This window comes from Crocodylus siamensis, chromosome 7 (assembly GCF_052110815.1).
Source record: "Crocodylus siamensis isolate JL-2025a chromosome 7, ASM5211081v1, whole genome shotgun sequence".
NCBI lineage: Eukaryota > Metazoa > Chordata > Crocodylia > Crocodylidae > Crocodylus > Crocodylus siamensis.
Window position 1 is genome coordinate 77,204,355 of NC_143401.1, and position 24,321 is coordinate 77,228,675.

Sequence of the window (24,321 nt, forward strand, 5' to 3'; positions counted from 1 at the left end):
TACCCCCCCACACACACCCTCCATTCTCTTTGGGGCCCTGTACCTATGCTGATGGCCACCAGGGGTAGCAAGTTGGTCATGGAAGGCAGGCTGAGTCAATGCTGCCCTGGCAGTGGGTCTCGGGCAGCCAGGTTGCCATCCCCTCCCACACTGATGCTCCCTGGTGCAGGCCCTGCTGGACACCTTCCTGGCTCCTTGGACCATGGGTCACCAGCTCCCATTCACTGTATCTCCTGTTCCAGGGCCCCTACAGCCCGCAAGCATCTCCCAATCAATGCATGGTATGAAGCATTTCCCTACAGCTGCCATCCATCTCCACCCCGCCCATGGGACTCCTGGGAATGGCATCCTAGGGAGGAGTCCTTGGAGTGGGGCTTTCCATGTTGGGGGAGGCACAGGGGGTGGGGGGGCCAGCAGCAGCCTGCTGCACCACTCTGGACTGGGAGGGCAGCGGTCTTCCCACAGGAGGTAACGCTGACACCACTTAGGGGTGTCATAGCTGGATCCCAAGCAGTTTTGACCCTATGCATAAACTCCTTATGCTGGTGCTGTGACTCTCTCAACTCTATATCAGCATGTACAACCTCCCTCAGAGTGGCTAGCCATCTGCAGACCTCCCTCTTGGAATTCTGCAGTGCATTCCTAGTCCTGGACTGCTCGTTTAAATACTGCAACACCACAGCTGCATGCAGTCACCAACTTGTCCATTCTAGCCCCCATCAACAAGGGTCACCTGGGACCAGAAACCATGCAGCTCCTCATGACCTGGCACTGACAACAGCACAGAAGACCCATTCTGCCTCTCAACTGGGAAGAACACCTGGGTTCCATCTCCCTGCTGTGGTAGTCAGGTGGGAGGCTGGGAAACCCAAGCATCAGGGCCTGGAGGCATAAATCTACTCCAGTTTTCTAGAAGAAGAGGGAGGGATGGAGTGGCGGATGTTTTGCTAGGAATAATTCCCATTTCCTGCTGCACCTTACTTGCAGCAGTGCTCATTTGTAGTTGCTCTGCCAAACAGCACTTGGAGGATCATCAGCCAAAATGTAGATTCACCTGTTGGTTATTTCTCAGCTGTGGGGCTCAAAAAAAGCTTTCAGTGTACATCAAGGTGTGTTTAGTTAGGGTTTGTGTTAAGGTAAACCTGCAGACAGCAGTGTTGGCAGCAAGCAGGAAGCTCCCACACGTAGCCGCAGCAGTGTTGGTGGTGGGGGCGGGCCAAGCGGGGAGCTCCCGCAGTGTTGGCAGTAGGGGGAGGGTTTGGTGAGCGCCAGTCAGCAGTCAGTGACCATACACAGAAGCTGCCAGCAACAGCAGTGTTGACCAGCAGTGACTAGGGATCATCCACAGATGCTGCTGGCGGTGTCACCAGTGAGGAGGAGGGGAGGGTGGCAAGCAACAACCACTCACAGGCGCCACCAGCAGCTTTTTTTGCAGGGGGTGCACGTGAACCCGGGTGCACCCCCTATGCGTCGCTAATGACAGGCTGCACAATTTGCACCCACACAGATATGCACCACTGGATATTTGACCCAGTGATATAAGACGACAGACCCTAACCACTCCACCGCTGCCAGGTTTCTGGTCCCATGGAAAGTCTGGCAGACCAGGTACTATGTCCTTGCACTAAATTTAGATAAGGGGTGAGATAAATGGAAATGAAAGGACCAGAGCAATCTGGTCTGAATTCTATTCCTACGGCATTTTATATCAACACCAAATTTGACCCCCATTGGGCACGACCTTGACAGAGAAGTGAGTCAACCTGAACAGACTGAGGTCTGGATATAGACATTTCAATACAACACTGCACAAGATGAACATCTTGGACAGCCCCCTGTGTGAATGCAGGCATACATAATCATCACAGCACTTAATCGAAAGCTGCAATCTTTAAAAATGCCCAGACAAGTTAGATGGAATCTGCACACTAAGCAGCAATACTAGACGGTGGCTGATAGCTGGCTGGAGGGAACAAGCTGCAAGGGTGTTGGATACAGGGGCTTGACAGACTCTTGTGAGTGACAGCCTGGGGGTGGGACTGGTCCAGTGCTCAGGCAAAGGAACCTAGCTCTGGCTGAGGCTAGACTGCAGCCCCATGAGAGGGGGTGAGCGGGGTGCCACAAAGCTCCCTAGGTTGCCAGCAGAATGTGATGTAACATGAGCCACAATGACAGATGTTCATTGCAGTGCCCTAACCTAAAGCACTGAAGCTTGATACCACATCCATCCAGGGTTATCTTAGAATGGGATCCACCATTTTTACAATGCTCTGTGTGCCCTGATCTGTTCATCATGGCTGTAGAGTGCTTTCCGTGTACCTACCATGAAATAAGTCTAGCTTCTGTACCTGGCCTTCAATTTTTAGTGCCATATATACTAAGTCTGTGTGTAACTTGTGATAAACTGCTATTAGTCACCTGAAAAGTATTTTAAAGCCAAATTTACCTTATATTTTTATTAATCTGCAAATATCTGTGAATATAAAGGCGTTATTTTGACGCAAGCATGACAGGATCTAGGATTTTAAAAAGGGTAGATGCTGTGGTGCATCATACCATAACACAAACACAGGTCTACTGCAGGTCTAGCCAGCAGACAGCCCCCACACCAAAGCACCCTCCTGCCCTAGCCAGCCGCATCAGTGTCTGTACATGCAGTGCTACAAAAGAAAAAACTCTGCAGCAGGATAGTGCTTGTATTTACAAATACAACCCTATTGCTGAGTTCATTAGTTTTCTGCAGCCTAATAGCCCTACACGAGTAGACATGAGACATTTATTGTGAAGCAAATTAGTCTACTCCATGGTAAATATCTCATGTAGATGTGCCCAGTTTCTTCTAAACTTTGGGTGGACCAGGAGTCAAAGGGGAGCGCAACTGCACCAATGCACACCTCCTGGATTCACCCCCAGATGCAAGAGAGTATTAAATCTATGGAACCACCAGCATTGGCACAGTGACTGCTGCAATCTTAATGGAAGCCTTTGGAGCTAGAAAATAACAGTAAATAAAATATTGCTGTATCTCATCTCCTGAAAAAAAGCAGATGAATTTTACCACTTAACTCTGCAGTTCTCTGTTAGGCCACCATAGTACCTTTCAGAGCTATTGAAAAGGCTAGTGCTGTCCCTCATGTACCTTTTGCAATATCCCAGAGACATCTATCAATAAAAAATCCTCAAGGGTTCAGGTCTGTGGGTAACCAAACAGGGCTAGGGCAAGGGACAGTTAAACACATTAATCCCCTAAGCACAGTACATTAATGCACAATGAACAGCGTTGCCCTGTTAAAGGGAGTGCTGCTAACAGGGGGAGGGCTAACTGTTCAGGGGAGCACCACCCCTGGGTAGCATGGTTTCTGCAGGTATGTTCTCAAGGTCTATAAACATATAAGAATAAATAATACCAAAGAAGTACTGAGCATTTGCACAAATGGCTTATGGCTCTGGATACAGTGTCCAAAGTCTCCAGGGTCAACTCTCTCTCCTATCCTTTCTGTGGAAGAAAAGAAAGGAAAACAGGCAAAAAAGCCCTTAATATTTTGCTCCAACTTGTTCAAAGGCCAGCCTTTTCATAGTGATTTACCAAAAGGTTTATTTATTATACAAAAAAGCAGGCTAACAGAACTACAATTCTATATATGCACCACAAGCATCACCTCCTCTTACCAGCAAAAATAATCTCCAGTTTATTCTCCCAGTCAAAGATTCACTGTGCACTGAATACAGAATATTTCTGCAGGCCAAATGATATCAACAGTGAAACCATTACACCCTTGAAAGTACACCGAATTAAAAAATAACACTGTATGCATGCCTCTAAAATAGATTCCAAAACCACAATAACAACTACAAAAAAAAAAATACATCTTGTTAGAGCATAAACTATTTTACAGTGGATGAACACACAATGCTTCAGCAAATTGCCTCTGCCAGGTCTCCCTTAATCCTCTTCCTGCACAGTATCTCATTTCAGCGCTGTTTTATACAAAATATTAATATTTGTTAGATATTCTTTAAAAGTATATGTATAATGTTAGTAAATGTGGCAAGACTCAAAATAGTAATTTTTTTCAAGTTATTATACTCTGTAGTACACAATAACTTTATGTATTAGACTGTACAGGGAATACAACATAACATCGTTCAGTAGGATTAACAAGAAGAAGGGCACAGGTAACAAGAGCTAAAGCAAGTAAAACAAGATTACATTTTTATAGAAGATCGGTACATAGGAAATTGCCTATGTTCTATACATAGGAAATTGTTACAGTCACGTTTCATTAAGCTTGAATTCTGCTGCATCACTGAGCAAATAAGTTAAAGCTCAATGTATTTGAATCATTACACAGAAATTCAAGTGACAGAGCAAGCAACCAGTAAAACTAGCATCGTATGAGTAACACTTTTAAATATACTCTGCAGAGAACATACGATACAGACCACTTTAATAATGTCTCTATCTAAGTTACAGTTCTTTGGATCACAGCACACCAAACTGTACTTCATAATACAACCTGAATGAGAAACTGTTCATTCTGTATCAAGAAACTGATAAAAAAATGACTATCAAGAAACAAAGATCTGTTCACTACCACCGCTCACACTAAAGAAAAAGCTTTCACATTTTTCTACAATTGCTAATCAAAAGATCCTCTGTACTGCAAGCAACAACATGCAGATGACTGCAATGGCCATATTCCCTGCAGGTCCAACTTTTCAGTCAGGAAGCAAGCAATGTAGGCAGTCTGCATTGTATCAATATGTACTGTATGTGGACAGTGAATTAAGTCTTCAAACTTGCATATATACTGTGCCTGAGGAAACTGCATTGCATTGTTTTTCCCATATCGTTCATATATTAATTTTAAAAGCTTCTTTAAAATCTGAGCAGTTTTGTGCACAACAAATTAAGACTTCATGAATATCTTTATATCTAAAGAAATATTTCTGCTTCTAAAAGGCCACCCTTTAAAATAGCATCAGTTTCTTATCTCCACAACCATTTTTAATATGACATATATAGAATTACTGAACTACTATATAGTCACATTTTCTATGTTCTTTTATTGCTAAAAAATTACATGAAAGTCAGATCTTTGTTTCTCAGTTGTGCAGTTGCTCTTGCTACTTGTTCTTTTGAGTCCTCTGTTCTTCAGATGAAATGTTTAACTATGGTTTCAACCTGTTAGCACTCACTATACAAGTAGAACAAAAGAAGAAACAAACTTTTTTATAAAAAAGGGCGAGGACAAGGATTATTCCAGTGCCTGTAATTTAGACTGATATTCCCCACTTACAATAAAAATAATTTCTTGTCCAAGGCTATGAGCAGCATTTAATGGTAGTTATATTCATTTTGTAGTCATTTCACTGTGATACCATCTGACTCATTGTGTTAGGTAGACTCAATTTCAATTTCCACTTGTTTATTAACAAAGTGTTTTCTTTCTGCAAGGCCACAGGTTATTTATTCTGCTGGGTTTAAACTGGGTAACCATACAAAGTCTGCAGGAGGGGAATGCTGCTGACAGATTTTTATAAAGATTGATTCAAAGCCGTATTCTATTCATGTTGCGTTTAAAGTCTATGGCCTAAGCAGTAATCATATCTTGCTGAGATACTGGGACACAGACACTGGATGGTAGAATTCTGCCCCATGGTGAATATCCATTATGAAACTCTCTAAGCATGCGAGAAGCAATACTTTTTATAAGTGATATCTTCTATTAGACCAATGCATGGTTGAAATAGACTTAGATGAACATTGGCAGGTGAGATCTTGGTCCAATAAAAGATATTACCCACAAACTCTTGCCCCTCGCATATTTCCTGGACTATAAGTAGGGTTAGCATATTTCCAGTTCCAAAAAAGAGGACATTTGTCAGGGGGACACCTCACTCCCACCCTGGAGCCCTCCATCCCTGGTGAGGCCCCTCACTCCCAACCTGCAGACCTTTAGTCCTGCTGATGCCCCTCACTGCTGACCCACACTCCTGCCCCCACCCTCCCTAGGGTGCCTCTCAGTCCCATCCTGCAACCCCGCCACTGCTGCTGCTACCCTTCACTCCTGACCTGCAGACCCCAGCCCTGCCAGTGCCCCTCATGCCTTACCCACAGTCTCCTGACCCCTGGGCCAAGCTGATGCCCCTCACTCTCAACCCACAGCCCCCTGGTGCTGTCAATGCCCTGCATTCCCAGCCCACAGCCTTCTGCCCACCTCCAGTGGCCCTCACTCCTCACACAAAGCCCCTCTGCTCCCCCCAACCTTGCCAGAGGGGGCCTCCAGCTGCCCCCATCCTGACTGGGCCACAATGCAGTAAATGCGGCTTGTGTGGGTGGCAGCAGAGAAAGTCCAGCCCTGGCACAGGCTGGAGGGAAAAGTAGCACCCCCCCCACCACCTCATGCTGGGGCTCCTACATCGCATCAGGTGGCCTGGTTACGTCCTCCATGTCCCCTCCAGGCAGGATCTCCCAGGTGCCCTACCCCTACAAGCACAGGCACCAACCCCTGGTGCACCTAGCCCAGCCATGCAGCTCCTCACTACCTGCAAAGGCCCTACCCCCATCGCCCTCTGCCCCCTTCCCCCTGCACCCTGCTGCAGTGCTAACATCTAGACATGATTCCCCAGTGCCAGCAGGCACTCCCCTACATACCCATCCTCTAAAAACCCCCTCCCCGATGTTACCTGTCAGTTCTGTGTTCCTGAGGGAGCCCTGGCACCCAGCTTGCAGGACTTACAAAGAACTTTTTCTGTTCCCCTCCCCACCCCTCACACACACATACACCTCATCTACCCAGAACTAAGCAGAAAAAAAGTTGAATAGGCATCTCGGGCCATACATTCCCTGGTTCCAGTATGGGAGGCCTATTTAAACTTGACTGACTAAAACTCAGTTACTGGATTAGGGAATGCTGAGGCAAGAGACCAAGTCAGAGAGGGTATGGGCAACATTGGAACAATGGTTAAGGGTTCATCACAGTGTCCACCCCTTTGGAGCCCTGACCAAATGCTGTCATACTTTTTCCAGGACGACTGGTAGAAGTCCTCCCCACAAAGTTTATGAACACTCCAAGAAATCCCCTTAAGTCTGTTAAAAGACTACAGTTAAATCTGAAAGTCATGCTAAGCTGAAGCTTATTCACAACTGGTAAAATACAAAACAGTGATGCTGACTTCACAGTGCAAGCATAGCTATAAGCCATCTGAGAAGAAACAATGTGGTATCCCTTCCAGTATATCTTCTATATTCATAATAATTTCAAGCTGGCTCCTAGGTGTCTCGTAACTCCTTAAAACTTGATGTTTTTTCTGGTTGTTAATCAGTTTCTTGAGATGTTCCAAACCAGATAACCCCTTGTCACTGAAAAAGGTAATTCATTTAAATTTAAACTGTTTATATAACTGGATTTTACCTGTCAATTATGGTTTGGGACCCTCTTAATTTACACAATTAAAACAATGCTTTGAAGAGGCTGGACTAAGGGTATAAAAAAGCAGTAAAGCAGCAAACAGTGGGCTTCAAGAGAGAGACACCATCCACTGTTGTTCTCGAACCTCGCCTTTATGACCCTGCCATGTGGCTGCTGGCGGTGAAATACCACCCTCCTTACTTCTCCATCAGCATTACTCATTGAAGAGCAACCTATGTCACCATTTTTCCCTTGCCCTTCCACTGAGAAATTCCTGCCGTCCTCTAGACAGGTGTCATTCAAGTCAATAACCTCACTAGAAGAAAATCTATCATTCTACCAGGTACTAGGCTACTCGGTGTTGATGACTGCCTTTTCTGCCACAGCTTCACAGAAATGTCTCTCCATTTGAAGTCAGTTCCTTTCAAAAGAGCCACAGTGACCGTTTCATTAAAATGGAGGTGGTAACATAATATGGTGTTCACAAAACCAAAGTGGAATTCATACTGTGATACAGACACATCCCTCAGTCTGTCAAAACATTTAATATTATTTTCCCCATAGAATCTGACTCATGCAGTGCACAGGACTAACTATGCATAGCGAATGATGCAAGTGTTTAATATTCCTTTATATCATTATTGTTTTATCCATATTCAATGCACCTGCACACTTGCATTGAGTAACAATGGTTTTCTTGTGGCTCACCACTGTAGTATGACCAATCATTTCAGAGACATGATTAATTTATTCTCCCACTACTTAATCTGAGGTCAGACAAGGCTATCAACAATTTAAAGATACAGAACCCAAGAACAGAAAGCCTAACCTATCAATAATTGTGCAGGACATCTATAACAAATAGCTTAGGAACCTAGATTTCTTAGGTCCTAGCCCTCTGTATCAATCACACATCGCTGTAACCTGCTAGGGCAGTGGTTCTCATCCTTCCTAGCCTCAAGGCACCACTAAACAGACTCAAGATACCCTGGCTTAGGTTCAAAGCACTCCTCAGGAAATGCCAACTCTTAGTTTTCATTCTTTTTTTTCTTTTTTTACTACAGAACAATAATACAGCACTCCTGCTGCAAAGAACTTAGAAAGACCAAAACAGGCCAGACAGGTTATGGCCCTATGGCTTCCTATTTGAAATCTCTAGATTTATCCTGTGAATCATATTTGTAGATGTAACAATGATAACCACAGGCCCTGATTTTCCCTTAAAAACAAAACAAAACAAAAATAGCAAATTCTCTGATAAAACTGCCCAAATCCATGATTAAGATTAAAGGCCCTCCATAGCACCTCCCCCCCCACCTGCCCTGCTTGTGCCCCTCATGCCTCCCACAATAGCCCCCAAGCCCTGCCAGAGGGGGTCCCCCCAGCTGCCAGGGCTATGGGGCCAGTGACCCAAGTCCACAGGTCCCTGCCCCCAACAGGAGGCAGCGGCTGCTGCAGCAACAGGAGCACAGAGCTGGCTCCCCCACTGCTGTTGCCTCCTGCAAGCTTGGGTGGGAGTGGGGCTGACTCCAGGCAGCAGTGCACACTCCAAGGGGAAAGGGGGAACCCACACCCCCCAGATCTGTGCAGGGGTAGGGGCAAGGTGGCTGCGTGCTGTGAGCAGTTTCCCTGAAGGGTCAACAGTGCACCGCTCTGGGTCCACAAGCTGCTGGCTGAGCGGGCACTCCTGCAAGAATCTGGCTAGGGGATATGGGAGCAGGGAGGTGTTGGGGAAAGCCGCACATGGAGTGACAGCCCCACCGGCGGAGCATGGACCTGGAAAGGAATGCTAGCGGACTGAATGGGTTCCACGCCTCTATGTGTGACTTTCCTGAAGGACCGATAGATACCGTGTCACTCTGGGTCCACGAGCTGCTGGCTGGGTGGGCACTCCACGTGGGGCTTTCTCCAATCCCTCCCCACTTCCTCAGCCACCAGCCGGCTTCCCACAGGAGTGCCCACCAGGCCTGCAGCACATGGACCCAGAGCAGGGTGCTATCGGCCCTTCAGGGAAGCCACATGGAGGTATGGAGCCTGCCTGGGCCAAAAGGGCCCCACTTGCAGTTCACATGCCACTCGCTGGGTGGGCACTCCATGTCTTTCCTTAACACCTCCCTGCTCTCTCAATCCCCAGCCAGCTTCTCTCCCAGCCCTGCTCATGTCCCCCAGCCCTGACCCACAACCCCTCAGCTCCCTGCAAGCCTCACAGACTCCAGAAAGGCAAGTCAGCCTAAGCCAAGCTTTTCTACCCTCCCCCTCCCTCTCTGGACAGGGTTGGGGGTTCCTGCCCTTTTTGCAATTAGCTGTGGCAGGCTGCAACTCTGCCAGCCTGCAGACTGCTTTGGAAAACCAGGAAATCCGTGGGTTTATCTGCTAAAAGGTACAATCCATTTTTTCACTGATAAAAGGGGGAAATCCATGGCTTTCTGTTTTTCCATGGGAAAGAGAAAACGCAGATACCTGGTGATAACATTGCATGGGCTCCCACATCACCCTTGAAAGGATCTCAAGGCACTCTGGCTGAGAATCACTGTGCTAGAAGCTCATTTCATCCTCATTCCCTGTTTACCTTTCACCCTCTGGTATAGTAGTAATCTTTTTCTCATTTGCCACAATCTCACTGATAATATGCTGTATGGGTACTATATGGAATAAAAAGATGTCCCCCATAAACCCTAAAAGAATTTACTGTACGTATTGCCTTATTCACACCCCAACATGCACAGTGTGTGGGAGAGGTCCTATAGAAGTCATGGAGCCCAATTTCTATAATTAAAATTATTCCTATGAATATTTATTATCTAAAAAAAATCCCTCATCAGATTCTACACAATTTGTCGCACTTTTAAATGTTAATTCTGCAAACAGGTTTGTGTGAGAAAATATATACCTACCTGCATGCACCAGGTTCACATTTAGCATGGAAAAATGGGAATCAAAAGACTACAGGTGCTTGTACATGTGATGGGGGTTTAATCCTCAAAGTTTTATTCTATGCCCCCTAAACTGAAATGTTGGGGTATAAAATAAAACCCTGAGGGCTAAACCATTAAAATTCTTCTGTCATGTTACAGTGAGGGACATGACTTTTGGGGGGGGTTTTCCCCTCCAGAGCCTGCTGCGGCTAGGGCGCAAGCTGGTGGTAGGCTGAGCAACCTCAGCTGCAGGGGTCCTTGGTCCTTCCCTTTGTGGTGGGAGCACACCCCAGAGCTGCCTGGGCAGGCTGCTAGCAGGCTGGGTGCTAAGGCACAATCCAATTTCCTCATGAGCCCGCCCAGGCTCCCAGTGCCTCATGTGCTGCCCCCACCACCTTCTGCTGCTGCCAGTACTCCCAGCAGTGCTCCTGGGGCAAGCCACCCCATTCCCAGGCAGCGCCAGGAATCCTGCCAGCCTGATCCTGCTTCTATTGGAGTCTGCCTGCCCTCCTCACAGCCAAGGGACAAACTGGAGGCAGGCTGAGCAGCCCCACAGCTATAGGGAGCCCCAAAAGGAAACACCTAGGCCCCTCACAGCTCAGGGGCTGCTTGGCCTGCTGGCAGCTTACCTCCCAGCTGTGGGAGAGACAAGCAGGCACCACAAAAAAAAAAAGAAAGGATTGGGCACTTGCCTGCCGAAGGCAGAAGCGGCAAAGGGCCTACTTTTTTTTTTGGTAGAGCCTGCCCACCTCTCCCATGGCCGGGGGGTCGAGATGTCAGAGTAAAGAATTTAACGTTACAAGTAGCAACACTGCAAACTAACCTACATAGAGATATGGTTTAGTCTGCAACGCTGCAAACTCATTTGAAACACCCAAACCTGCATACATGTAATGAGTGATGCTATTAAGCCACACAAAGAAAAATTGTCACATGTACAAGCACACAATTAAACCCTGCAGCCAAGCTCTTTTGCAACTCCCTGCAACTCTAAAGCTCATAAATTTAAACTTGACAATAGACTCCATAATGTGGAAACCAGAAAATGCAGCCTTAGAAAAGACGGACACCCAAAACAATATTAAAAAAAAAAAAAGACTAAAGAAAACAACAAGCCAAAAATAAAACCTGAAGTGCTAGATGGCCTTTTTAACTGAGATTAAAGTTCAGGTCATACAGATGAGGAAAGCCTTGGCTAGGGAGCAGAGCAACAATAAAGAACAAATTAAAATCCATGCTCAGCAGCAATTATCTTCTTACACCTGCACTTCACAGGCTCTATATAAATTAGTGAAGTTCAGGCACCTTACTCACACTGATATTTTGGGTATGTAAGGATCTCTAATTCTATTTAAATATTCCAGGATACACAATATTTAAAAAAAAAATAGAAGTTGTTTCTTCACTTCAAAAAGTATATATTTTTTATCTGATCTTTTACCCTGTCTGTGTTTTCTCATAGTCTTTACAATTATTTCTTTAAAACAAATTTGTCTTGTATTATTTATTCCAACTCATAGCCTGTACAAATTGTGGATCAGACATAATCACAGCAGCAAGCTAAGATCAAACCAGTACCTGACAAATCGATTAATTCTACAGTAAATGAACCATAACTAGAGGAAACTAACAAATAACACTTCTTAAATACATTTTTCCAGACAGACAGACAGACATTGTCATACTGCATTCAGGTTTTGCTAGCTGAATGCCCCACTTATTACAACTGCCAAATGAGAGAAAGTATAAGAATTCTTATGGTAGAAATTACAACAGCTGGCTGCACATACTTTTGAAGAAATGGGACTTTCCCATGCATTTGTTTTGGTTTTTAAGTTCTTTCCTTTTTTTCCCTATTTCTTAACCAAACAATTAAAACCTAAATAGCTTTGGGATTATTTAGGGAAAAAAAGAACCAAAAATTTTCACAAAGCATTATAAAATACAATCTGTAGTTTTTCATTGTGCATACTTTTCTTGAAAAATGCCTGTTTCTGATCAAGTCTAGAAATTACATCTACCTCCATCTCATTATTATAATGCGTATGTAATAAATATAATCATTGTAACCATCTTATTAGGGATTTGTAATCAGACAGAGAGAGCCTTTTCCCCCCAAAAGTCCTGTGTGCTCTAGCAAACATGGTTGATAATGACAGCCAGATAGATTATCCTCTACCTGCTATGTCAGCACCAAACCTCGTAGGAAAACTTACCTGGATATGCCTAAACAAACATTTGAATGCTTAGCCCCTGAAGAGCAGAGAGCTTGCAGTGCTGATGTTGTACAGCTGGAAGACCTCTGTACACATATCTTAGCATGCTCTGCAGCCCCGCTCACCTGGACACAGGGAAACCCTGACAGGCTGACACTGAGCAGCTTGGGTCAGCCAGTCTCCCTGCTGCACCATATGGGGATTGCGAAGGGGGCATTTTCTGTTTCCCACTTGATTCAAACAGTAGAATCCAGTGAGCAACACTCCCAGGAGTGAGGGAAGGAGCAAAGCACCCTGGGATGCTGGAGAACCATTCTGTGGCTTCTCTCAGTAAAGAACATGTACAGGCATTCACTGTCCCAAGAGAAACTCTTCCAGAAGTGATCCTGAACATCTGTACACTCACCCAATGACTCTCCCAGAAGAACTCAATGTCCATTACACTGTAATGCCTGCCTACACACAGGGAGATAAGAATGACTCTCTAGACAGAAAGAAGATAAAGAATATGGGCTGAGCAGTTTCCAAAGAAGAACACAGGCAAGAGTCAAACTTAAAAAATGTTTGAAGCTACATTTTATGTAGCTTCATCTTGAAATCTTTTTGTGAATATAAGGGTCAGGAAGGGGTTATTCAAGTCCAATGCAACTTGTATAGACAGTACATAACTTAGGCATTTATGACAACCAATTTATATTGCAGAGCCTGATGTGAGATTTTAGATACAGGTTTTAAGTTTTCAGAGTGTCCACAACTTTGGATACAGACTGGAGGAAAAAAAATCAAAATAATTCAAATATGAAAATAAATCATAAATGACAACAAATAGGAAAGAAAGTTTAATTTTTTAAACTATGCTTCCCCTATCTAAGAGAGAAAAATAGGAACTTACATTCAACATTTGCTATATACAATGGGTTCAATGCTACTTAAAAACTATGTGTAAGTCATTTTTATATCTATTCCTGCATATTTTTCAATAAAAGCTTCACGAACACATAAATATCCACTTAACCTCTCACAAAAGCAGAAACTTACAAATGAGTCCAAGTACAAAACCCATGTGTAAACAGCCCTGAATTTTGTGAGAGTTTAGAGAATAAATCCTGATTTTACAGTTCAGGCCCACTACTACTGGAATACATCACAACCTGTGATTTAAATTCATCTAGGTAAGAGATGTTCCCTGAAACTTACTTGACAAATTTCTGTGGGAGGTTCTGAAATCATCAGATGAAAATGCTGTACTGGTTCATGCTCTGTGAATATTAGGAATTCAGCAGCAAGCGGTCCCTGGAATTGTACTTAGGGATGAAGCACAGTGTATTCCCAGGAAAAATGCCAGGTACCAGACAGCTGAGAGAGACAGGTTCTGCAATTTACCTTTATTTAGGACATGCTGTAAGGCTGGATTCACCTCAAATGTTTCTGAGGCAGACACTAAGGAAGCTTAGGAGGCTCTTGGAATCTGTACTTCAGCTGTATTTCACCTCATTACAGATTTCAATAAAATACGCATGCTTTAAAGAAAACTTCCCCAATATTCATCCCAAATTGATTTGAATTCTATTCTCTTTCAGGATGAAGAGAGCAGGCAGCATTATATGTGAACTCCCCTTTTCAATCACCACTACAACACCACAAGTTTCGCCCAGGGAGTAGCAAGTGAAATTATTTTTCATTTACATAAACCAGTGCTACAAAAAAAAACAACACACCACTGAAAACAAAACAAAACAAAAACACTTAAAATGATGAAATACAAAGATACGGCAAGAAACATCAGGTGAAACGTGCCAGGCAGTAAGATGTCAGCAGCACAGAAATCTGTCACAACCAGACTACGTAAATATGATAAAAGCACCATTTGCATAAACACATGTTCCTGACACATATGTTGAAATTTAATTTTTAAGCAGAGAGAACAATGTTAAATCTCCTGCATCATGATATGGTTCAAACATCCAGCACTTCATGCAGAAAAGGCATGCTTTTTCTTTTTTTAAACTGGCAACACAATTTTAGAAGTTCCTTTAGGTAGCAAAAAGACAGCAAAATCACATCCGCTCCCACAGTTACATTCCCCTTACTACACCGGTTCCCTCCCAACACACCGGGCATCACTTTCAGAGACCCCAGCCTGCAGACCGAGTTAGCTGGCAGGCCGCACCACACCCCTAAGCACTAACCTGGCATTAGTAAAGTGCTTGCAAAAGCAAAAGCTTTGAGTATCAAGCAGAAGATGAACTAGCTGCCCTCAGATTCAGCATCTGCCGGTCCTCCCAAATTCCAGGGTGGCGCATGGGCCTCCTGGAAACCAACTGGAGCTGGTGCCCCTGCTTCCAACAGACCCAGGGTCTCACCTGGACATAACTTAATCCTCTGTCACCGTGGCGGAGACTTTACCATCCGCTACAAAACGGATTCCCAAGTCAAACCGCCCGCTGGCGGGCCACCGCTTTTTAATCCTGGCTCCACAACTTCGCACCGCCCGCAGCAACAATTCCCGATGGAAAGCAGGGGCGCAGGATGCTGCTCAGGAAGGAAGTTGGGTTGTGAAGGAGAAACGGCTCCTTCCCCGCCCTGAGCAGTGACGCGCCCCTCCCTGGACAAGCGCCTCTCAAGCCTTTTGGGCTCCAGGCCCCCTCCCCAGGCTCCGGGCGGCCCTCGGCAAACGCCAGCTCTGGGCTTTCGCTCGCGGAAAAAGGGGACGGAGTCTTTCCCCGGGCGCACGGAGCCGGCGGCAGCGCGGGATGCCCCGGGGCCACCTCTGCGGGGCGCGGCCACCTGCGGGCTCGGACCTGCCCCGGTCCCGGCCCCCGCGCCTCTTACCGCGGGCAGCCTCGCCCAGCGCCGGCTCCGCATGCCCCGCCGCGCCCCGAGCAGCGGCAGCAGGCGGGGGCCGCTCCTCCCCGGCCGCGACGCGGGGCTGCGGGCTCCAGGAGCAGCAAATCTCCGCCGCCGCCGCCGCCGCCTCCCCGAGCGCCGGGAGCCGCCTGCCGGGAGCCCGCGAAAGCGCAGCGCGCAGCCGAGGAGGGAGGGAGGGAGCCCAGCCCTGACCCCGACCCCTTGGCGGCTTCCCCGGATTTTCCGGCCTCACACAACGAGTGGAAAGGAGGAGCTGGCGTTTTACATGTCGAGACTAACAAGGGGCCCCTCGAGTCTTACAAAAAAAAAGGCTGGAGAACCTGCGGTGGAAGAGTTTGAGGCGGATCCCGGTGTAACGCGCGCCTCGCCCTTCCCTCACGGCAGCAGGCGCATGGCTGCCCCCTTGCAGGACTGCTCTCCGGCGACAGTCCGCTTCCCAGCCTGCTTACAGCTCGAGTGAAAGGCCTGCAATAGTTAAGTCCACACGGATATTTTAGCAGTATATGGTTTGCCCGGGCAAGTTTTGTTGCCTCATGTTCATGTAGAATGACACATGGGTTGTCACAAGCCGGCTGTTTTGCTTTCATTTTTGGAGCCTTTCCCCACTCCCAGCGGTTATAAAAGCGAAGGACTAGGAAATGGCAGTGGGTAGCCGTAGGCGCAAAAACTGTTTCCTCACACGAGAGAGCCGCAGGCGACGGGGGTTTCTGGAGGGGAATGCCAGAGGTGTGCAAGACCTGAAAGGACTTTGTCTGGATACTTCCTGGCTCCAGTTTATACTTGTCTTAATGCAATGCTTAAATAAGGACCGATCCTGATAGCCAGAGCAAGTAGGCGTCTGGACTGCCTAAATCTGTGCTTCAACTGCAGCCCTTGGAAAACAGCACCCTGGACACATCCCCTTCGCCTCTTGATTCACTCTTAACATGCAACTACCACATAGCAAGTGAATGGCAAGCAAAACCAACCCTGTCTGTCAGATGTTCATGATCCAGTTTTTTTCTGCCTATATGTGTGTTTTTAGGCAATAAGATCCCAGTGAGTCCAAGTGCTCATTTCCAGAATAAAAATATCAGTGTCTAATGGAAACTTGGCTAAACACTTAAGTGCACCAATTGAACTGGAGACAAACAGCAGTGATGCAGTCCTGAGAGGCTGAACTCTGATTTCATTCTGAATTAGGTCACTGACTACTGGGGAAAAAGGGATGAAGAGGTGCTCCCTAGAGGAAAAAAATGGTTAAAGCAGTAAGGTGCTGTCTGGTACAGTGCTTTATCTAGTAATTGGGTACATTTGTACAAAAAGGTGAGAAATTATTGATCTAAAGCAGCTTCTTCCACATACATTTTTTAGTTTCCCCAAGAGAAGTTCTAAAGAGCTTAATATAAAACATCAAAAGAGAGAAATCTATAGCCAGCAATTAGAGAACCAAAAAAGAACTGCTAAATTAACTACTGACTACAGTACCACTCATAGCTTCTAAACTGTAACCCCAGCAATAAAAGAAATACTAATTTCAGTGTGAGACTAAAAGAAATTTTGCTCATCAAATAGCCCTGGCTTGCTTCATGAAATATGGGCAGAACAGTTTAAACTAAAAATTGGATTATTGAAATGGAAAGTGACAATATTAACTGGGTCGATTCCTTTATTATTTGAGGAATGCACTTTATTAAGGCATGCTTAAGTGCATCCAAAGTCCAAGTAGCAAAAGCTATCCCAATAATATTCTCCAATATAACCCATAAAACTGAAAGAATGAAAATGTGGAGCAAAAGTGATGTGCTCTATTGGATATGGCATGTTTAACCCATTACAGTCCCAAATCTGGCCTTTCTTTGTCCATCTTACAGCCCACTGAATATCTGTCCTTTCTTCTCTTTCCATCATAAATCAAATACATTCACAGAAAGGTCAGCACTTTGGCAACAGATTTACTTCTTCCAATTTGCTTCAGGAGCTACAAGACCTCTGACAGACTTAACAGGAACCAATGTCTAAATTCTCTGTTTCTTACTCTGGAAAAATATTACGAATGCAGAAAGTATGGAAACTTTCCCACGCTTTATTAGAGCCTTTTTGTTTAATTTCTATTATGAGAAATACCCTTGATTTGCTTTAAAATAATTTTAAAAACCCTATAATAAATAACAATACATAGTGCTTGTATACTGGTAGCTTATTTTAAGTACTTCAACCTATTTTAGTAACTGTTGTAAGAAAGAATCACATTTGCTAAATGTGACATCACCTGTTAGAACAAAAGAAGGTGACACATGATTACAGCTTGGAGAAGAAAGACTTTCAAGGAGAAACATTTATTGTGTGACAGGGGTCTTCCATGAGTTTATACAGCACTCTTCAGTCAGAGAAAATTCTCAAAGTATTTTACAAATTTACATACTTTTCATATTTTATTTAGAAATAGGTGTTATGGATGGTTTATTTAGGGGAACAAGTATGTGTGGCACTTTACAGACACACTAGAATACAAGGTATAAACTGCTTGACAAATTTACAAAATCAAATATAGTATAGAAATGTAATGGCTTCCATATCATTACAATACATAAAATCAACTTGTTGCAGAAATGTTTCCCTTCCCTCAGAGGTGCAAAATGTTTCCTGTGCCATACCTCATAAACTCCATCTCCCCAGATCTCAGAGTAGGTAACATTCATTCCTGGATTGTAACAACTTTTCTGTACCTACATGTTTTAATGGTAATGTTTGGTTATAGAAGAGATATCTCAGGGCATTTCAGAGGTTTTTATGGCTCTGTCTGGGGTCCTGAACTATTGGTAACTAGGACAACTATCTGTCTTTCCTGGCTAGAGGATAAAAAAAATGACTGTATATTTTAAATCCTAATTCATTCCCAAAATATTTTTTGGGTAATATGTTACCAGATTTGTCTGCTACTTTGGGGTATGCTCATTTATTAGGGCTAGGGTCTTGGCAGTTCTATTAATGTGCTGCTTGTGTTACTGGTGTTTCTATATAGAGCTGTATCTCTCCCCCTGCAAGCCCTCACCCCCAATGGAGCTATCTTGCAGGACTCAGTACAGTGGGGCTGGGTTCCTCCAGTCCCCAAATCAGTCATACACACAAACACACAAAGATTAACGTGACACGCCTGACCTGGCCGGGTTGATCAGCATGGACAGGCTGACACCCTCATATGCCAAGAATCAGTTCATCAGAGCAACAATAACTACAGTCAGACGCAAGCACCCGGTTAAACAGAATACCTCTGAATCTGGCTGGGAGTCCAGATGACACCCTGATGGGCCAGCATTCAGTTCATTAGGGCATGTCTAAGCCAAACTGGATCAATCAGCCTGTACAAGCTGATCCCCTTATGTGTTTCAAACTCAGCATGTCCCAATCTTTTAGCCTCTTGATGAGCAGACCCCACAGTATTTTGGGGCTTCACAGGGATCTTTAGCTTAGGTAAAAGGAGCGTTGCTGCAGAGCAAGTGGGGAAAGAGAAGTAAAGAAGGAAAAATATACCCAGTTACCACCAGTTTGACTATAAAAGTTATTTATTGCTAAGTAGATGAAATATATAATGACACTAGTAGTAATAGACATGCAAAGGAAAAATAAACACAAATAGTCACAGTATACCCTGGTTTCACTAAGTATTTGGGGAAACTTAGCTCAAGCTTAACTAATACAGTTCAAGTTCAGAAATCTATGCTTAGAGAGAGGAGAGAAAAGAGAGAGAGAGCTGGGATCTCACCAGTCCAAGGCACTCAGGTTGCAAAGCTGACAGGTCAAAGTTCTCAGCATGATCCTTAAAGGGAGATGATCTGCCTCCTTCAGCCTCTCCAGAAGACAGTGGGTGGTGTCAACACACACACTGCTGCTTCTTTTACAGATGTTTATACTCCCAGTTCAGCTTCTTTCAAGCATTCTCAATAGTGTAAATCAAATTGTTTTCTCTATTGACAAGGGGTTATCTGATTGGAACATTTCAGGAACCTGACTGATATTCAGGAAACACCTACTTAGGAGCCAGCTTGACATTCCTATGGATAGCACATATACTTGAAGGGATATCTCCTGGTGTCTTCAGAAACAATAGATTGCAGCATCAGGGTTTTGGATTTTTACTTGCTGTGAACAAGCCTCAGCTTAGCATGACTTTTCCAGATCTTACTACAGTCTTTTAACAGACTTAAGGCAATTATTGGAGTGTCCATAACCTGTTGCGGAGAGGACTTCCACCAGTCATCTCGGGAAAAGTATGACAACACTTGTGGACAGGGCTCCGACAGGCGGGATGCTGTGATGAACCCTGTACCATTGTTCAAATGTTGCCCATACCCCACTGACTCGGTCTATTGCCTCAGCATTCCCTAACCCGGCAACCAAGTTTTAGCCAATTATGTTTACATAGGCCTCCCATAGTGGGACCGGGGAATGTACGGCCCGAGATGCCTAGTAAACTTACTTTTGCTTAGAGGTGTGTGTGTGGGGGCGGAGGGGTGGGGGAGGAAAAGTCCTTTGTAAATCCAGATTAGAACTTGTCTGATAAATGCTGAGCTGGGTGTGTGGGTTGATTAGCATTTGGAGCACAGATTCCGCATCATGCAGTGCTCCCGTGCTTCGCTGATCCCAGAATTCACTGCAGTCTCTGCTTCAGGTTTTCTGTTCTCCATCTCTCATGTAAATGAATGGTCATCTGGTCCCATCTCAGATGCAAATGAGACCTAGAGCAGTTGTTTCATTTTTGTCACCCTTATCTGGAGGGTTTTAGGTGTGTCTCTCACTGCATCTTAATCAGTTTCTGTTTAGGTAGAGGAGGGGAAGGGGCGGGATTCTTTGTGAGTCAGACAATCTGCGTCCTGTGTCAGGGGTTCCCCAAGAACAGGGAGCTGAGAGGTAACAATTGTCTGGACTGCATGTGTTGTAAAAATATTAGCAGCACTATTATGAGTTTAATAAATAATGTCATGCAATAAAATCTTTGTAATATCCATATAACATATTTATAATCTATGTATACACACAAAATGCAACAAATTTGACACTATTAAACACTAGTTTTTTCAAAGACTACAGCAGCTTTAATAATGGCAAATGATCAGAATCTCTCTGTTACCTATCTTTCGGTTAGGTTGTGACATCTGACTAGAACATATTCTGAGGATGTATGTGGTTCTAATATTGTAATACAATGCAAGATAATATCTGATTCAGTCTCAGCCTCTTTTAATCAATTAATAGGATTGTGTCTTCTGGTTTTCCTACAATAGGCCAGATCCTTTATTGTAATTCTTCTTCAAGCAAATTCTAGACCTGTACAAAGCGGCTAGTGTTCACTTTGGATGCAGATTCGGCTGATTCAGGGGACAGTGTTTCAATCTGGTGATTCAAATCACTATCCTGAACTGATTTGGCCAAATCTGATCACATAAGCCCATCTCCCGCTGGCTCTCCCAGCCTGGCAATGGCTGCCCTGCCCCACTCCCGCCCCAGCTCCCAGCACTTTGAAAAAAAAAGTCCTGACTCACTGGTTCCTGCCTGACTGGGGGTGGGGGGGCATCCCCACTGCCACCCACTGCCCAACACCTCTGCATGAGCCCCCCAACCCTGGCCCACTCCCCCAGGCTCCCCATGGCTGCCCCACCTGCTCCAGCTCTGGCCCTTCAAGTAAAAAAACACCAAAAAAACCCTGGACTCACCAGTTCCTGCATAGCAGAGGGGGTGATCCCTGCTGCTCCCCACAGTCCCATACCATGTGGGAGTGCTCTTCCATGAGCCCCCCAAAGCCCTGAGGATGCTACAGGAGCTGGTTAGTCTGGAGGATTTCTTGGGATTTTTTTTCTTAAAGGGCTGGAGCTGGGGCAGGTGGGGTAGCTATGGGGAGGCTGCAGGAGTGGGGGGGTCAGAGGCTTGTGGCAGAATCTCCTCACATAGTGGGGGGTGTCAGAGCAAAATTTTGATTAGATGCTGCCAACACAGAAGATTGAGACTGACATGCATATTGGACTCTGTGAGTGGAAAGTTCCAAGGCTCACCCAGCCCTTGCCCCCTGGGTGACCTGCAGACCTGTCAATCATTGACCTACTTTCCCCACAGACGCATGCTCAGATTGTGTCAGCTTCTGACTGAGAGCATGCTCAGTCAGAACCTGACATGAGGTAATCTGACTAGAAATTTCTCTGTGGAGAGCATTCTGATTGGCCACTAAATTCAGATAAAAGTCCAGTGAGCCCCTCCCTCGGGGGGAGATCGCGTTAGCTGGAGACAGAGGCTGGTGCTCCAGGGACTGTCTCTCAGTCAGGCCCTTAGGCCTATTGATCTCCTCCCTCGATTTGGCACTCTGTGTCCTTAACGGATAGTGATTGCGGCTTTGATTATTTGGCTTTTGATTAACTTCTCACCATCTTTGACTACGATTTGGATTCTCCTTATACTGACGATTCTCTGGTTACTGGACTGTTTTTGCTTTGGCTTTGACTTCGCCTCCGGATCACCCTCAGTACCTCGACACTACTCTACTTACCTGGCTTTCGACCTCGGCTTTCATCATCAACCATCCGTTTGTCCATTGGACTGGCATCACAACCCCGGTTATTGACCTACGTGTTACAGTTCTGTTTGTCTGTTTACCCTGTTTATGAGCTGTTGATGAGCCCTGGGACTTATCTGACAGGCTTGCCCTGTCGGTGAACCCCGTGGGCCAACAGACCCCTTTGTTGTTCTCTGTTGTTAATACTGTAACTGAAGACATCGCTGCCTACGCCTAAAGCATAAGTTAAATAAATTCATCTTTGTTCAAATCCACTATGGGTCCATATCTCCTGACTCCATGCCAATAATCCCACCTGTCCGTATCTGATTGCCACCCCGGCCCACCGTGACCTTGGGGCCCGATTCATTCTGTTCGGTTTACCCCGGCAGGGGGCAGTGGAGATCGTCCCCGGCACCCATTGGGCAGCACCCGGTGAGTTGGGGCTTTTTTTCAAAGGGCCTGGAGCTGAGGCAGGTGGGGCAACCATGGGGGGCTGGGGAGTGGGTGGGGGTTGGGAGGGGCTCAGGGGGGCTGGGGGAGCAGGCAGGACATGGGGCCTGGCAGAAGTCCCCCCCCAATCCCCTCTTCCTTCCTCCAGCCTCCCCCTCCCCTGCCCCCTACTTACCAGCGCCAAGTCCGGTTCCAGCTCCATGCTGCAGTGGGCAGGGACTACTAAAATCATCAAAGCTCTCTGAATCTGTTCTGAATCGATTTGGAGAGCTTTGAATCAATTTGGATCTTTTATTTGTTCCCTGATTCAATTCAGATTTGGAGATTTGGCCACTGAATCGAGCTGAATCTCCTCCAAATTGAATCAGCACTCAAAGCTTCAGACAGCCTTAGCATCCTCAGTCACTCAGAAAAAGAATATCTTTCCCTTTTAGGCAAAGCTCAGTATTCCAGACCTCAGCTATGCTGCACCACACTTTGTTTTTAAAAACTTGTTTCTAATTTGCCTTACCCCAAAATCTTTAAGAAAACAACAATTTCAAGGAAGGATTAGAAACAAAAATGTGGTGAATATTTTATCTCTGCAAAACATAAAAGCATTTCTGTTGCACACTAACGTAGATGAACACAGCTGGTGAAATCTTGGCCCTAAAGAATTCAAAAGGAATTTCATCATTGGTTTCACTGGACCAGGATTTTCCCTTCAGGTGCATGTGAAGTCATTTCAAAAGAAGAAGGTTTCACAAGGGCAGCATCTGTTACATTCTAATTGTTACATGTGAATGAGCTGGGAACAAATGTAGCAAAACTACTCCAACTTTACCTTGGCTTCATTTGGTGTTACAGTTGAAGCAGTTTTGCTATATTTGTATCATTTCCAGCTTACTCACATGTAACAAATAGAATGTAACAGCTGCTGCCCTAATCAAACTTCCCCCTTTTGAAATGGCTCCAAACGTAGATGCATCCATACATTTTGTGTGCACAAAAATAACAAAGTCAAATGTTTCAAAAGTGATTGGAGGAAAGGATTTTAATGGCTAATATCTTTTTATTGGACCAACAGTATAGCTGGGGCAGTACTGTAGCAAAAAGCAGGGCCAGGAGTGCCCCAGCACTGACTTGAAGGGGAGCAATAAAAAACAACTACTGCTGCCAGTCACATGATCACAATGGTGATCATGGTGGCAACTGGAAGTCGCATCTTTCACTGTGCACCAGTTCTCCAGCCATGTCTCCAAGCTGCTGATTTGGGATATAGACAAATTTTGGGGTACCACTGTACCAGTAGTACTGCAAACTCATCTATGTCCCTCCCAGCTACACAGTTGTTCCAGTAAAAATATCCATACACATTTTTGCCTCTCATTTTTTCTGTGCTATCATGGCTACATCATCATGCCAACACTACCACATCAAAAATGACTGCTGATCTGAGTTAGGTGCCTCATCAAGTCTGGTATCCAAGTCATAAGCTACTTTTGAAAATAGTTGGCCTTAAACCATCGATCTTACCTGGTGGACGTTACAGTCAATTATGGGGACATATTAATCTCAGGAGTAAATGCAGACAGCATGGAAGAGTGGATTAGTACTGGAAACCTAAGCAAAAAAGAGATAGTTATTAAGGAGGAACAGCCTCTTGGTACATGGGGAAAAGGATACTATTCCAAATTCAAGGAAACTTAAGAAGAGCGATGGTTGAAGTGAGGCAATAACTTCTCTGTTTCTTGTCCTTAAAGAACTGTGTGTGTTCACATGTACAACTGTTTCCTCTTTGATTTTAAATCTTTGTCTTGTACTTTGCACACTACAATGTAAGATTCTGAAAGTACAATTCCTGCTCTTCTGGATAACATTTTAATAATTCATGACACACACAGCCTCCAGATATGAGGATCCTCCTCTCACCTTTTTCAGTAAACTAGAAT

The 24,321-nt window shown here is 45.1% G+C and overlaps 1 protein-coding gene across 3 annotated transcripts in view; it reads right to left on the minus strand.

Moving 5' to 3' along the window:
- Nucleotides 1-17,556, minus strand: part of PTPRE (protein tyrosine phosphatase receptor type E) — a 251,092-nt gene extending 233,536 nt beyond the window's left edge. Inside the window, exons 1-2 of one of the 3 annotated variants that reach the window (XM_090057751.1) lie at nucleotides 15,379-17,556; nucleotides 14,910-15,078 (exon numbers count right to left, since the gene is read on the minus strand). The gene's annotated coding sequence lies outside the window, so the exon portion shown is untranslated. Of the gene's footprint in view, nucleotides 1-14,909; nucleotides 15,302-15,378 lie in introns of those variants that run through there. The other 2 variants (XM_090057753.1, XM_090057752.1) reach the window with 2 other exon arrangements.
- Between the last annotated feature and the right edge of the window lie 6,765 nt (nucleotides 17,557-24,321).